The 15,591-nt window shown below is 42.8% G+C and overlaps 1 long non-coding RNA gene across 1 annotated transcript in view; it reads left to right on the forward strand.

Annotated features, from left to right (window-relative positions):
* The window catches only part of LOC131824407 (uncharacterized), a 33,484-nt gene extending 19,437 nt beyond the window's left edge, over positions 1-14,047 (forward strand). Inside the window, exons 2-3 of the long non-coding RNA XR_009350849.1 lie at positions 7,096-7,284; positions 13,780-14,047. This is a non-coding gene — a long non-coding RNA (uncharacterized LOC131824407). The remainder of the gene's footprint in view (positions 1-7,095; positions 7,285-13,779) is intronic.
* The last annotated feature ends 1,544 nt before the right edge of the window (positions 14,048-15,591 follow it).

Here is a 15,591-nt window from a genome sequence, read left to right on the forward strand (position 1 = left end):
TAGCCTTATAATTGAGAAGTTGAACCTCATTAAAATTAAAAACTTCTGCTCTGTAAAAGATTCTGTCAAGAGAATAAGAAGACGAACCACAGACTTGGGAGAAAACATTTGCAAAAGAGATGAAGGACTGCTATTCAAACCAAAGAATTCTTAAGACTCAACAATACAAAAATGAACAATCTGATTTTTAAAATGAGGAAAAGCTCTTAACGACACTAAAGAAGATATATAGATGGCAAGTAAGCATATGAAAGGTGTTCGACATCATATAATCATTAGGTAATTGCAAGTTAAAACAACAAGATACCACTACACACTTAAATATAAGAACGGCCAAAACTCCAAACACTGACAACAACAAATGCTGTCAAGGATGCGGAACAACAGGAACTCTCACTCTTTGCTGGTCAGAGTGCAGAATGGTACAGCCCCTTTGGAAGATAATTTGGCAGTTTCTTACAAAATTGAACATATTCTTGTCATACCGTCCAGCAGCGCTGTGCTCTTTGGTATTTACCCAAGTTAGGTGAAAAGTTATGTCCACACAAAAGCATGCACATAGATATTTATAGTAGCTTTATTCATAATTGCCCAGACTTAGAAACAGCCAAGAGCTACTGTCCTTTAGTAGGTGAATGGATGAATACATTGAGGTGCATCTAGACAATAGAATATTATTCAGCACTAAAAAGAAATGAACTATCAAGCCATGAGAATATAGGGAAAGATCCTAATGCATATTATGAAGTGAAAAAACCTAATCTAAAAAGGCCACATACCTTATAATTGCAACTACACGATGCTCTGGAAAAGACAAAACTATGAAGATAATGAAAATATTAGTGGTTGCCAAAGGTGGGGGGTTAGACAAAAAGGCTGAGCACACAGGATTTTTAGGGCAGTGAAACAATTTTGCATGATGGTATAATGATGGATCGATGTCATTATACATCAATCAATCTATCTATCAAATCTATCTATCAAAACAATAGAACACACAACACCAAAAGTGAATTATAATGTAAAGTACGAGTTTGGGATGATCACGATGAGTCATGTAGGATCATCAGTTGTCACAAATGTACCACTCTAGTGACAGGTGTTCATAATGGAGGAGTCTATATGTGTGTGGGGCAAGGGATATATGGGAAATCGCTGTACTTCCCACGCAATTTTGCTGGAAATCTAAAACTGTTCTAAAAAAATAAAGTCCACTTTAAAGAAATGATATTATGGTTATATAAGGAATTGTTTCTATTGTTTAAAGAAGTATTGAGGGAAGAAATGCCATGATGTCTGTAACTTACTTTAAAATCACGTCAGAAGAAGAAATGAAGCAAATACAGGAAAATGCTAACAATTGTTAAATCTCAAGTATGGATGTGTGGAGATTCATGCTACTATTCTTCATTTCTGTATTTTTTAAACTTTTCATAACAACAATTTTAAAGAACTTCCAGCTATGAAAGCTATGAGTTTGGACAATCTCAAGTAGAACTGTGCGTATCTGTCCCCTAAAATCTGGGCCTGGATTACTCGAAAAGTTGTAAACCTATTGGGTTGTTATCATCCCAGTGAAAGCCTATGATAGCACACACTAGGACTGTGCAGATCTGGAAGCTGGCCAGGGCTCTACCTGCCCCTGTGCATGTGTGGGACTGGGCTAGGGTTAAGTTTGCAGTCTGCAGGATGAGGCAGCCACTGACCAGCAGGCATTTGGGGCTTTCTCAGTCAAGCTGGAGGCCGTTGAGTGCAGTACACATTCCACTATTTAACTTTCATGCTTTTTGTAATTGTATAGACTGACTAAAAACCACGGTTTTTCAGTAACCCACATAGGAATGACCCCCCCCCATTTTTTTAAATTAAATGTTTTTGTTTCCACTAACTGCATTTGGCATGGCTATCCAATTCTCTGAGCAGCAAACACCATTTAATCAAAATAATATTTTAAAATATGTATTTTCTGGTACTAATGCCTCCCCCTTTCCCTCAAGAGGAATCCTTTGGCCTTGGGGAGTTTTAGGGAACTTTTAAATGCATTTAGCATCTAACATCCAAACTAGGATTTTATTTTTTTGAAAAGATTTTATTTAACTATTTATTTTAGAGTGAGAGAGCACAGCGCACAAGTGCAGGGACAGGGGATGGGGGGAGGGGTTGGAGCAGAGGGGGAAGGAGAGGCAGAGGGAGAGGAACAAACAGAATCCATGCTGAGCAAGGGGAAGGTCACAGGGCTCATTCCCAAGACCAAGAGATCATGACCTGAGCTGAAACTGACTAAGCCCCCAAACTAGGATTTTAAATCAAGAAATGCCTTTAGGAAAAAAGGTTTTTTAAGTCCTTATTTCCCTACCCTTTAGAGAGAATGGCAGTCCTGGTGGACCTGAGGGTGACCCCAGCCTTTTAGGTCACAGAGTCCTATTCAATCAGGAAGAGAAAAGGGGCTTAGGAGGGAGAAGCCAGTGTCAGTATGTGTCTTAAACACTGCCTCTGGGCTTGCGTAGTGTGTCAGATGAATGGAGAGAAATTGGGGGCACCACTTCTGCCTACGTCTCATTTGGGACCCTGGGAGGAGATGACCCCATAAGCTCCCCATACCAACCTACCATGGGAAGCCACATCAGAGAACACTCAGGGGCCCAGTGTGATCTGGCAGAAAGAGTTTGGGTCTTATGTGATTTGGAAGATACTTTCCAGTCCCCATGTGCCCTCTCAGGGTACAACGAAGCTGAATTGAGAGGCACTGGGCCTCCTGAGAGCCCCCTGGTGAAGGTGAGGTTGTCCCTGAGCAGAGGAGAGTGGGAGAGACACTCAGAAGACTGTGTGGTGCCAACAAGAGCAACAGTGGGCTAAGTCAACCTGAGAGGAACCAGTCTGTGAGTGACAGCAGCAACACCAGTAGGAAACCCAGATCCAGTGGTCACCATGCACACAGCAATCCCAGACTGCTGCCCCATGGCTGAGACTGGCCCTTACATCTATCCAACCATCCCACCCTCCTTCTGATATCGCAGGGTCCTGTAATATACAGCCCTTTCCCTTATATTTACACATCACTTCAGAAAGTGGAGCACTTCCCATGAAGACCTAGAAAGACTGTGTCAGCGACTGCATTTAACCAAGTGCACTGGACCTTGTAAACATGGCTGCTCCTGTCCCTTACTCCTGCTACCTGACAGGGCAGGCTTTCCTGACAAAAATGCAAGAACTAGATTTCCTTTGCTCATGTGAATGCAATGTGAGAAGATCCAAATCATGCTACAGCCAGAGTTTTTTCTGTGGTCTATCCTTCCCCCAAGATGCTCACAGCAAGAGTCTCATGATCAAAGAAATCTGGGAACACCTCTATCTTGAATGTCCCTCCTGGAGCTTTGACATATTGAGGGTTCTGAATGTTTCTCAGAGGAAACCTTGTTGAATCTTTGTTGATCTCAATGCCATGCTTGGCCCCCACTCCTTCCTTTGGATAACCTCCAGAACACAGCGGAAACTTCTTCAGTAGAAAAGAAGGTTTGCTGGACTCACCTATGGGAAACCACACTTAGTCTCCAACAGGACCGGGGTGGGTGGGAGGTATTTTCACCTACCTCCTTGCAGAAGAAATGACACATCCCCTAACTGGGCAGTGTCAGTTCCCAGATGGCTCAGCCACATGAGCACTTTTCAGCATTTCTAGCCCCTTGTTGACAGGCACATTTGTGTGATTAGGGTCAGGTATGTCCTGCATGCAGAATTTAACTCTAGCTGATGCATGGTTTTCATTTTGCTGCCAGAGACAAGCTGTTAAAATACAAACACATATTTTTGGTTTTCCCTCACAAACCTTTGACTGAAGTGGAAAGAACACTGGACTAAGTGAGGAATGTAGAAAAACCTGGGTTTGAAGCTCTGCCCATGCATCAGTGGACTACCAGTCCCAATTCAAGTATCAACAAAACCATCAAAGGCAAATGGAAGCAGACTCACACCCTTCACTGAAAACCCTCCCAGAAGAGGATGTGGGCATCTCCAATTCCTCAGGCAGCCCTGCATATCACTCCCATAGCCTCCTTCTCATCTTAGCCCTCCCTGTGTTTATTCCTCAGACTAAGACTTAAACAGTCCTGGATTGTACCTGGTGTTTCTTGGGGCTCATAAAATCCCATGTCCCAACTCCTATCTCCTTCCCCTTGGCCAGTTATAGATTTAGGGCTTTTCCCCTCTCCCTTGCTGTGGCCCGAGAACTTCAGTTGAACCACAAGGCTGAGACCAGACAGTCTGTAGGCTTGGACATCCCATAGAGCCTTAGTTTCATCCATAATGACATTAATAAAAGATAACTGTTTTGTCTGCCTTGCAGGGCTGTTAAAAGATCAAAGGAATAAAAGTCTACCTAAGTCTGATGTTCACTGGAAAACCCAATGCAAATGTTCCTTGTTATTATCTATTTTTTATAGAATTTAATTTTTGATGCTACACAGTATCTTTAGAGACTCTCCAGACAGCCAGTGTTGTTGTTTTCTCATCTAAGAAAGCAAAAGGTTTAGTGAATTATTTTCCTACTCAAAGAAATCTTAAATATGGAAGGAGGGAGTCAGTGTCCTCAGATACATACAATGAAACACCCCTGTGAAGAGGATGCTCGCCCTGTACAGACAGGTGCCTCCTAGCCCATGATCCTACTCTACTTGTTAGCTACAGATTCAGTTCCTGTTCATTTGGGAACTGCTGACGTTGAATATTCATACTGGCTTCTATTTTCTGTTGGCCTTCATTACTTCCTTCCTCCCTCCCTGGCTTCCAAACTTTTGTGATGTTGAAACCTTTGGCACACAGGGCTGCTGACATACCTTTTGTACACCAAGCTGTTGTGCTCTACTTTTAGAAGTAAACACAATCACATGTTGTTTTAAGGAGCTTCTGGAAACCTCTGGGGGAATAGATTCTGCCCAGCTCTGATAGATTTTGAACAGAAAATTTCCGGTTCTTCCAACTTCTTCACGTATTAGCAGAATAGTTGCTCTAGGTCTGAGTATCAACAAAACCATTGAAAGCAAATGTGAGCCAAGCCTTGGACCCTTCACCATTTTCTTAGTACTGAACATGGGCTCAGATTTTCTGAACCAGTCACATTTCTGGCAGCATGAGGAAGTGGTGATACAACATGGAGGCTTAAGTGGGTAGAAGAAGAATAAATGAAACAAGATGGGATTGGGAGGGAGACAAACCATAAGTGACTCTTAATCTCACAAAACAAACTGAGGGTTGCCGGGGGGAGGGGGTTTGGGAGAAGGGGGTGGGATTATGGACATTGGGGAGGGTATGTGATTTGGTGAGTGCTGTGAAGTGTGTAAACCTGGTGATTCACAGACCTGTACCCCTGGGGATAAAAATATATGTTTATAAAAAATAAAAAATTAAAAAAAAAAAAAAAAACTCTCAACCTAAAATCATCTTGGGGAAGCTGGAGTAAGGGCAAAATCCCTGGAGAATACTATGAAAGCACTGAAGATGAAGGGGATACATTTTAATACCCCCAACAAACCTCTCCCAGATTAGTTCTGAGCCAAATGAATCATGGCTACATTGGATTTCTAGCCAAATGGGTTTACCCACTCCAGCGTTGCCGTCTTCAGGGAGACATTGACCAACAGGAATGTTTCCAGGGATGAGGGCCAAGGTAGTTCTTTACCCTGTTGGCAAGTGAGGGGGCTCCCTAAGGCAATCAGAGCCTGAACCTGATTGGAAATCTCCATAACCCCCGATATTTGATTATCTTCCTGTCCCTGTGTAATTGTAAGATTAGATTCTATTTGGCAAAGGATGCCATCTAATCCACCTTGGAATCTCCATTTGTAAAACACTGGCAATCACAAATCCTCACTTCCCCCCTTTCCAAAAGGTGAGATTTGAAATTCTTATCAACTCTCATGTGTGGGAAGTGTTCAGGAACAACATTTTCTGTTTACAGCCATACTCTGTTAAAGCCTCACTACAATCCCACAAGGATAATCTGGGTAAGTTCTACCAGTCGCATTTTATGGTTAAACAAACTAAAGGTTGTAGAGTTTGAGGGGGTTCCCCATTGGTCCTATTGTTGGTAATGACAGAGCTACCAAGTTCTTTCTTTTCATTTAGCAGCTTTTAAATCTAGGCCTTTTGTCTGGCTTTGAGAGATTGCCTAGAAAAATCTGTGCATTTTTCTAGAAAGGTGATCTATAGCTGTCATGGGATTTCCAAAGAGATGCAAGATTCAAAAATGGTTAAGAATACATTGACTGTTTTGTTTGACATGGAGAAAGTGTTCAACATTTACATGCTGAATTGAATTTGAGGTTAATTGATGTTGGGAAGATGAGACACAGAGGGATAGCACTCTTACTTACAGAAGAGTGCCCTGTAGGAAAGGACCCATGAGCTTCCACAGCTGAGTTCCTTGTCATGGTAATTCAGAGAACCATGAAGAAGTTGGGCAGTAGGCCAGGACAATTTCCTGATGCATATATATAGCCCAGAACCCTGGACCAACCCAGCTCACCTGAGGAGGACATATTCCCAAAGAAGTTTATAGTGAGAACACTGTTGAAAGAGAGAGGAATCGCCAACCCTTCCACTGGAGTTGGAGTGTGGTGGCCATTTGAGGGGTTCTTGGGTCTTCTAGGACTTCCCTAGCAGCAAAGGAATGAAACCTGCCTGAGGGGAGTCTTGCCGTCAGCGGGCCCAAGGCTCATTACAGAGTGAGACCAGGGCAGAGTTGAGCTTCCCAACCTCATGCAGAGAAGATAAATGAATATGGGGCTTTGGCAAAGAGCTGAAACAAATATGGAGATCAAGGAGGATCACTGTCAAGCCAGTTGTCATCTTGGCAACTGGATCAGCTTTAACTCTACACATTTGGGCATCTTCGAGGACTAGACATGTACGATGGTTGGGCATCTATTCAGAGACATGAAGTAAAATCAGGACATTGATCCCGACAACAGAATATTATTCCCCTCCTTGGCTAGCAATACACATGCTGTTAGAATGTGTAAAATCTGATGAACGTGGGCAGTGGGAAACAAGCACAAGAACCCTTCCAGTTTGGGCTGTTTTGGTCTTTGTGTTTCACAGGATGTATTTAGAGGAGAGATTTCCGTGACTACTGAGACACAGAGAAACTTGGTGCCCAGAGAAGAATGAGGGGAAACAAGAGCCTGCGTGTGTGTCCCATGGTAAACAATGAGGCCGGAAGCATCCATCTGGAAGGCAGTCAAAACAAACAACTGCCCGATGAAATGCTGGGGTCCCTGTGTTCTCAAAGTGAGTGGCTCCTTAACAAAACTTTGCTGGATAACAGATATGAAAGGATGGTTAAGGAGTTGTATGGGAAAAAGTTGAGAGCAAAGTTTTTGAGCAGCCAAATAAAACGTGTTTGTGCAGGAGTCACACAGAGAGGCAGAGAGGGAGAGAGGAGAGCAGAGAAACTCAGATTCAGTGGTTGGAAATGCTCTACAATTAAAATTCAGCCCACAATTCATCTCAATCTCTTTCAGTGGAGTCCTGGCACTACGCTCGGGTTGTGGCAGCTCCTTGAGGGATCTGGAGTATAATAGCCTGGGAAGAAATATATGATATGTTTCGGGATCCTTGAATTCTTTGTAATCATGTTACAATGATGGGGGAGGTTCAAGCAGTGGTGCAGGCATTATTTTAATTCACCTAGTGGAAAATTACTGAAGCATATTTCATATAATTAGGGTCAAGAATGGATTTGGCATCATTTGAGGCAAATGCCCCAAACACAAAGCCGATTCAGCTGGCATGGTTTCTAGCTTAGAGAACAGCAAGTCTGGCAACAATTAACCAGGCAAGAGGAAATAGTAGAGAGACCACTGTTTGGCCACCCTCTGCACAGATCAGGGCAAAGAATTATGGAACTCTAGCAATTAGCAATATAAGGGGCCCACTGGAACACAGCAACATGTTGTGAGTAATGGCTTGCGCCTGGAACATCTCAGGAAGTTTTATGAATGTTAATTTAGTTGTGCAATAGTCCAGGAAAGTAAATGTTCCTTGTTTTACAAACACTAGGCTTGCTGGGAGCTGGGCCTCACTGAGACTCATAGGTGTTCTGGGGTAAATTGACCCAGACCCTAGTGCTAATAGATTAAAAAGAAGAAGAAGAAGGAAAGAAGTAAACCGATATTGTTAACGACATAGCTGATGAACAGAAACTAGATTTGGAACAGAACCATGATGCTCAACACAGATGCTTCTATTCAGGACCAAAAAACAAGTTGTCAGCTTAAAGCTGTCAGCTGTGCTCAAGAAAGGATGGCAATGAAATCCCCAAACCAGCCTCATGGCCATAAATGTCCAGTGAGCCTGGCTGTCAGAATGTGGAAGTCTGGTGTTCAAGTGTGGTAACATCTTGGTTTGCTGGTTGATGTTATGAAGTCATAACCAAAAGGCGCCCATGGCATCACTGTGATTGTTTCCCTTCCCCCTTAGGCTACTTCCAGCAGGTGCCTTGGGGATAAGACCAGTAGGCTTGTCTCTGGGCAGATTTCAAGGGGAGTACTGGGAAGCAAAGTATCAACTATTATATACAGCAGAGCACATAAATCAGTAGATAGAAAAGGTAAGCCTCACAGAAGTTGACATAATGTAGGAGAGATCCAAATAATGGTGGCTTGAACAAGATGGAAGCTACTTCCCTCTGCTTTAACAGCCTGGACATCAAGAGTCCGGGGCAGGTCTGTTGGCCTATGAGGGAGGGACCCAGTCTCCTTCAATCTTGTTCTCTGCTGTCCCTAAGTTATTCCCCTCAATTAAGTGGTTCAAGATGATTCATCACCACCATGTGCCCATTCCAACAGCAAAGGAGAAAAGCAGGGCACTCCTCTAACCAACAGGAGAACAGCCTGGATGTTCCGCATAACCCTTCCCTTTGGTCCGGAGACAGTCATGTGTCCATAACTACCTGCAAGGGAGACTGGAAATTAATTTTTTTTTTCTGGGTAGCCATGCACCCAGCCAAGAATTGTATTTCTTTGGAAGCAGGAGAGAGGCAGTCTGAAGGCATAAGGGGAGATGGCAGTCAAATCTTTGGCTCCCTGTTACAAGTCTCCCATTCCATGCTCCTTTATTAGTTGTCCCTCCTTGTCCTCCTCTAACCCCAGCACTTCTTTTCCTGTGCCCCACACAGTACTTCAACTTTCTTTTTGTCCTATCAACTTTTTCCCGGGCTCCATGGTCCCAAACAGAACTCTCTTTTGTCCTCCTCTTTTTGTATTCTCTTCTTCACACAAAGAGGAGAAGCTTAAAAATAAGGAAAGACAAAGTCCTATCTTTCATGAAATCTGGCAAGGATTTTTTTCTAGATGTAACTCTATGTATTAACTTGACCACTTTAAACAATCACCTCTCTAAATACCGTGGAGGCCTTCCATAGATAGGAGTGGCTCTAACATTGTCTGTACTCCATGGGTTCAACAACACTGAATAAATTTCAAACATGCGAATCAAGGACACGAAATACATTTCGAACACACTTCTTCCTTTGTTCTGGTTGGAACATGGATGGACACATGTGAGAGACAGAGTAGCAAATGAACAGCCTGACCATGTATAACAATAGGATTCTGACTTACACAAGAAGCCCAAAGAGCCAAACCACAGTATCTACAGCAATTGGCCCAGACAGAGTCAGGATTTGGTCAATAGCAGCCAACTTCCCTTGGTTTTTGTTTGTTTGTTTGTTTGTTGTTTTGTTTTGTTTTGTTTTGTTTGCCACCACTGACCCTACAGCCTGCTTCTAATTCTAGGCCAACTAGAGGAAGCCTAATAGCAACTACGCTCCCCTAACCAATTACATAGGATGCCCTGCTTCTAGTTCATGGGCCTCTGGCTCACCCATGTCCCCTCCTCCAGCCTCTAATCAGAGGACTCCTGAAGCCATCACTTTTTTTTCCCTGTAGAGCTTTCCCACCCTTCTGCCTTGGAATCCCTACCAAAGGCAATTGCTAACTCTCTTGCTAGGGCAAGTTCTGAATAAATAGCTTCTGCTTGTTCCCACTTGTTTATTTTACTTTATTCATTTATTTTCACACTTGCAAAAAACTCACTAAAAACTGAGCTGAACATTAAAACCAGTGTTCTTTATGTTGGTTACTCTATAAATCTTACCCACCAAAATTTTTTAAACATTAACTTTGCTCAAACTTTTGAATAAAGAAAAGACGGATGATATTAGGAGGAGTAAAGGAAAAGTAAAGAACATGGTAAAACAAGGTAAGTACCATCAGTTTCACTGGGCAATATAAGAACCAAGAACTTCTCATTGGCAGTTCATTTGAAATGCCTCAGGCAGACCTAGGACCTTCTTTCTATGTAAAGACCATGATCACCACCCTAAAAAGGGAGACTGAAAGAGATCGTGAGAAGTTGCACATTCCGAGTTTCTGGGGCCCTGTCCACTTCCTAGAGTATGCATGCAGATTAGGGGAAATAAGACCTACACCAAGACACCACTTGACCTAAGTAGTAAAACTTTACTAACTAACCTATACAGGCACCATGTTTTTTCTCCATGACTCTGTTCTAGTGACACGCCTCTCTGTAATGGTCTATTTCATCTTAGTGTCTAACTTACTGTAGCCAGTGCCCCTTGCCCCCTTGGGAGACCCACTAAAGATTGGTGGGATTGTATTCCATCCTGATCCCCAGAAGCTCTCAAGATTACCACAAAGAAATTTCCTCAGTTCTTTCCCTTGGGGCAGGGGAGCCTATGATGTCAATTAAACCCAGACAATCAGAAAACAAGACTCCCTTACCAACAAACTGAGCTGATTCTTTTATATTTTGAAGAATTTAATTCAGGGAGGTTCTAGGAACAAAATGGACCTTTTCCCTAGTGTCTTGGGCTGACTTTTTGACATAAGTTGTGATATTCCAGGAAATCAAATATAAAGAGTTGAAAGTGAGGCTTAGAATTAAGGTTGAGGCATGGCTAAAAGTTGAAGAATCAACAGTATTGTTTGTGACAGGAACACTGGGCTGTGCTTCTAGATTTCAGAGCTGAATTGCAAATGTAGAGGATAAACCCTTCTATTTGTACTCCAGCCAGACTGAGGTCTGCCAGGGTCACGCAGGTATGGATGGCTTGACACTCAGCAAAGATCCCAGGGGCCTCACAGCTATCACCAGGGACACACAGGGATGATGGATGAAGGGAAGGATGGCTACTCACAGATGGTGGGGACGAGACTCAACTCAATGATGTTAATGGAGTTGCAAAGTAGAAGACAGGACATTAAATATGAATGCCAGGGCACCTGGGTGGCTCAGTCATTAAGCATCTGCCTTTGGCTAGGGTCATGATCCCAGTGTCCTAGGATCGAGCCCCTCATTGGGCTCCCTGCTCAGCAGAGAGCCTGCTTATGTTCCCTTTCTCACTGTGTCTCTCTCTGTCAAATAAATAAATAAAATCTTAAAAAAAAATAAAGTAAATACGAATGCTAGAATCGAACTAACTATCCCCAGTCTGCTGTGAAGCACAGGCTTCTCACCTTCCAAGAGGACATTACCTGTTGGGTATCACCAAGCCCTTCCTTATTTTCCTAATTCATCCCAGCATCTCTCAGAGGGGTACTAAGATTTCCCCCATTTAAAACTGTCTGCAGATGTCCTCCTGGCACCAAGTGTGGTATCAATGTCACCCCAATCATCACCTCTTAGCTGACAATGTCTTGGCATGCTCCCATATCACCCCTGCCCAGGACATTCTTAGACTCTTACCATTGAGGCCCTGAACTCCTCTCGCCTAGCAGCCACCATGTTGCTCACATGCATCCATCCTTTCCCATTCCCCCTGCCCTCCATTGCTCTGGTCTCTGCAGCCCAGCTGGACTCTTGCCCTGACTGCTGAGCCATGTGCCCAAGCCTCTGTCCTCTCCTGCCGCCACCTGCCCCCCATCGCCTTCCAGACTTGACCACATCCCCAGCCTGACTCCCCAAGCTCTCTTCCCCCCACCCCCAACCTCAACCTCACTTCCCTGACAGCCCTGCAGGTACCCTCTTGTCTAGCGCTACATACTCTGGCTGATGCTGCCTCTGTCTCCCTTTCTAAAAAAACATTTTGGGGGGCACCTGGGTGGCTCAGTAGGTTAAGCCTCTGCCTTCAGCTCAGGTCATGATCCCAGGGTCCTGAGATGGAGCCCTGCATCAGGCTCTCTGCTCGGCAGGGAGCCTGCCCCCCCACAACCTACCTCTCTGCCTACTTGTAATCTCTCTCTGTCAAATAAAATCTTTAAATGTTTTTTTCATTATGAGTTATAACATTAAAAATCCCATTTAGCATGAGAACAGCAACAGGAGAACTTCACTCCATCCCTCCCAACCACCTCCCACAGTGTGAAAAGACAGATAATCTACAAAACCTCATCAGAGAACTAAGGTCACAAGGAAACCAGGTGAACTAGATTCCAAAGACAAGAGGGAGATAGGGGACACAAGAACTGTTTCACCTTCAAGCATGGACAAGTAAGGTTATTATGTGCCACTATGAAACACAGCATAAAAATAGAAAAATAAAACATACCTGAGCTTCATGAATTATTGGAGAGTAAATACCTGTATGATGGCCAAGGGGGGTAACAGACAGGTCATGATGCTCCCTCCCCTCCTAAGAGGAACAGCATTGCTGGTTTTTTTTTTTTTTTTTTTTAAGATTTATTTATTTATTTATTTGACAGAGAGAGAGATCATAAGTAGGCAGAGAGGCAGGCAGAGAGAGAGGAAGGGAAGCAGGCTCCCTGCTGAGCAGAGAGCCCGATGTGGGACTCGATCCCAGGACCCTGAGATCATGACCTGAGCTGAAGGCAGCGGCTTAACCCACTGAGCCACCCAGGCGCCCCAGCATTGCTGGTTTTAATGGTAAAGACTCCCTTGCTTTTCTTTATCCTTTTACCACTATATGTGAGTCTCTAATCACTATGGTTCAGTTTGCCTTTTAAACTTTATAAAACATAGCTCTACCATAGGTCTCTCCAGCAGCTTCCTTCACTCAGCACTGGGTGCATGAAATTCTGCCCCGCTGCTAACGAGTATAATTTAGGCCCATGCAGCTTTGCTCCTGACTCCTCCCACCTAGAAGTTCTGTCCCTCACCGTCCCAACCCGGTCTCCACATGTACCTGCCAAATCAACACCGACCCTCAGAATTCAAGGCAAATGCCCCTTCCTCTTCTAAGAAGCCCTCCCTATAGCCCTGTTTGGAAGCTGCCACACCTGCACGGGACTCCAATACCTTGAACTCATCTGCCAGCTCTTTCACCTACCTTGCTCTGCACGATGGTTCCTTGTCCTGAGATTACACCACGTTGTCATGTGTCCTCAAAACCAGACACCTGGACTGATTTATTTATTTTTGATCCCACAGAGTGCTTGGCACTCAGCCAATGGGAGATATTCAATGAATTCAATGAATGGGTGGATCTACCAAACTCTGCCCACACAAAACAGAAGTGTCATGGACTCTGTTGGACCAGAGCTTGGCAGAACCTGGAGGAGAGCCTGGAAGGTTTTCTCCTTCTTGTTTGATTTTCTCACATGGTCCTGTAGATTTCGGAGTGTCAGGAACTAGAAGCAAGACTGCAGTTGCTCCGGGGGTTGCTCTCTGGACTGACTGCCCCATTCGGATTGTTCCCATTGTATCTGTGTCTTAGAGATGTGATGTGTAGAATATTGTCTGGCTCTTCGAACTTCCATATTTTTAGATTTTGGTTAAACAAGAGTCTTCTTTCTGGCTCTCTAGGATTAAACCAGTTGGAATATCATTTCAGTTTGAATGAAAACAGAGCTCCTTCCCTGACATGGAAATTTTGAGAAACGCAAACTGGAGAGATGGTCTGGGTGCACCTTTGATGACCCACGGCAGAGAAAGAAGTATTCAAGACACCTCAGTAACAGTGATGAGTAACGATGAGCATCTTTTCATGTGTCTGTTGGGCATCCAGATGTCTTTGGGGAAGTATTTGTTCATGTCTTCTGCCTATTTTTTAATTGGATTATTTGTCTTCTTAGTGTTGAGTGGTGTCAGTTCTTTATATTTTTTGGATACTAACCTTTTATTGGATATGTCACTTGCAAATATTTTCTCCCATTCCACAGGCTGCATCTTAGTTTTGTTGATTGTTTCCCTTGCTCTACAGGGGAAATAAGAGTAAGCTTTTTAGTTTGATGTCATTCCAATAGTTTATTTTTGCTTTTGTTCCCCTTGCCTCAGGAGACAAATCTAGAAAAATGTTGCCATGGCCAGTTTCAGAGACATTACTGCCTATGATCTCTTCTAGGATTTTTATGGTTTCAGGTCTCACATTTAGGTCCTTAATCCATTTTGAGTTTATTTTTGTGTGTGATATAAAAAAAGTAGTCCAGTTTCATTCTTTTGCATAAAGCTGACCAGTTTTCCCAACTTCATTTGTTGAAGAGACAATTGGATATTCTTTTTCCCATTGGATATTCTTTCCTGCTTTGTTAAGATTAATTGACCATAAAATTGTGGATTTATCTCTGGATTTCTATTCTGTTCTATTGACCTATGTGTCTGTTTCTGTGCCAATACCATAATGCTTTCATTACTACAGATTTGTAAAATAACTTGAAGTCTGGGATTTTGATACCTCCAGCTTTGCTTTTCTTTTTTAAAATTGCTTTGCCTATTCAGGGTCTTTTGTAGTTCCATATAAATCTTAGGATTGTTTGTTATAGTTCTATGAAAAATGTTATTGGTGTTTTGATAGGGACTGCATTAAATGTGTAGATAGTTTTGGGTAGGACAGACATTTTAACCATCTATTCTTCCAATTCATGAGCACGGAATGTCATTCCATTTCTTTGTGTCATCTTCAATTTCTTTCATCAGTGTTTTATACTTTTCAGATTATAGTTCTTTCTCTTCTTTGATTAGGTTTATTCCTAAGTATCTTATTATTTTTGGTACAATTTTAGGTTAGGATTTTCTTAACTTCTTTCTCTACTGCTTCACTGTTAGTGTGTAGAAATGCAACAGATTTCTGCACATTGATTTTGTATTCTGTGACTTTACTGAATTCATTTACCAGTTCTAGTAACATTTTGGTGGAGTCTTTAGGGTTTTCTATATTTGGTGTCATGTCATTTATACATAGTGGAAGTTTTACTTCTTCCTTACCAATTCAATCTCTTTTATTTATTTACTTTGTCTAATTGCTGTGGCTAGGACTTCCATATTATGTTGAATGAAAGCGGTGAGAGTAAACATCTTTGCCTTATTCCTGACCTTAGGGAGAGAGATTTCAGTTTTTCCTCATTCAGTATGATGTTACCTGTGAGTTTTCCACAGATGGCCTTTATTATGTTGAGGTATGTTCCCTCTAAATCTGCTTTGTTGAGGGCTTTTATCATGAATGGATGTTGTAATTTGTCAAAGGCCTCTTCTGCGTCTACTGAAATGATCATATGGTTCTTATCCTTTCTCTTATTGATGTGACACAACACGTTGATTGATTTGTGAATATTGAACCACCCCCCACCCCCCGCAGCCCAGGAGTAAATCCCACTTGATTGTGGTGGATGATTTTCTAAT

Source organism: Mustela lutreola, chromosome 2 (assembly GCF_030435805.1).
Source record: "Mustela lutreola isolate mMusLut2 chromosome 2, mMusLut2.pri, whole genome shotgun sequence".
Lineage (NCBI taxonomy): Eukaryota > Metazoa > Chordata > Mammalia > Carnivora > Mustelidae > Mustela > Mustela lutreola.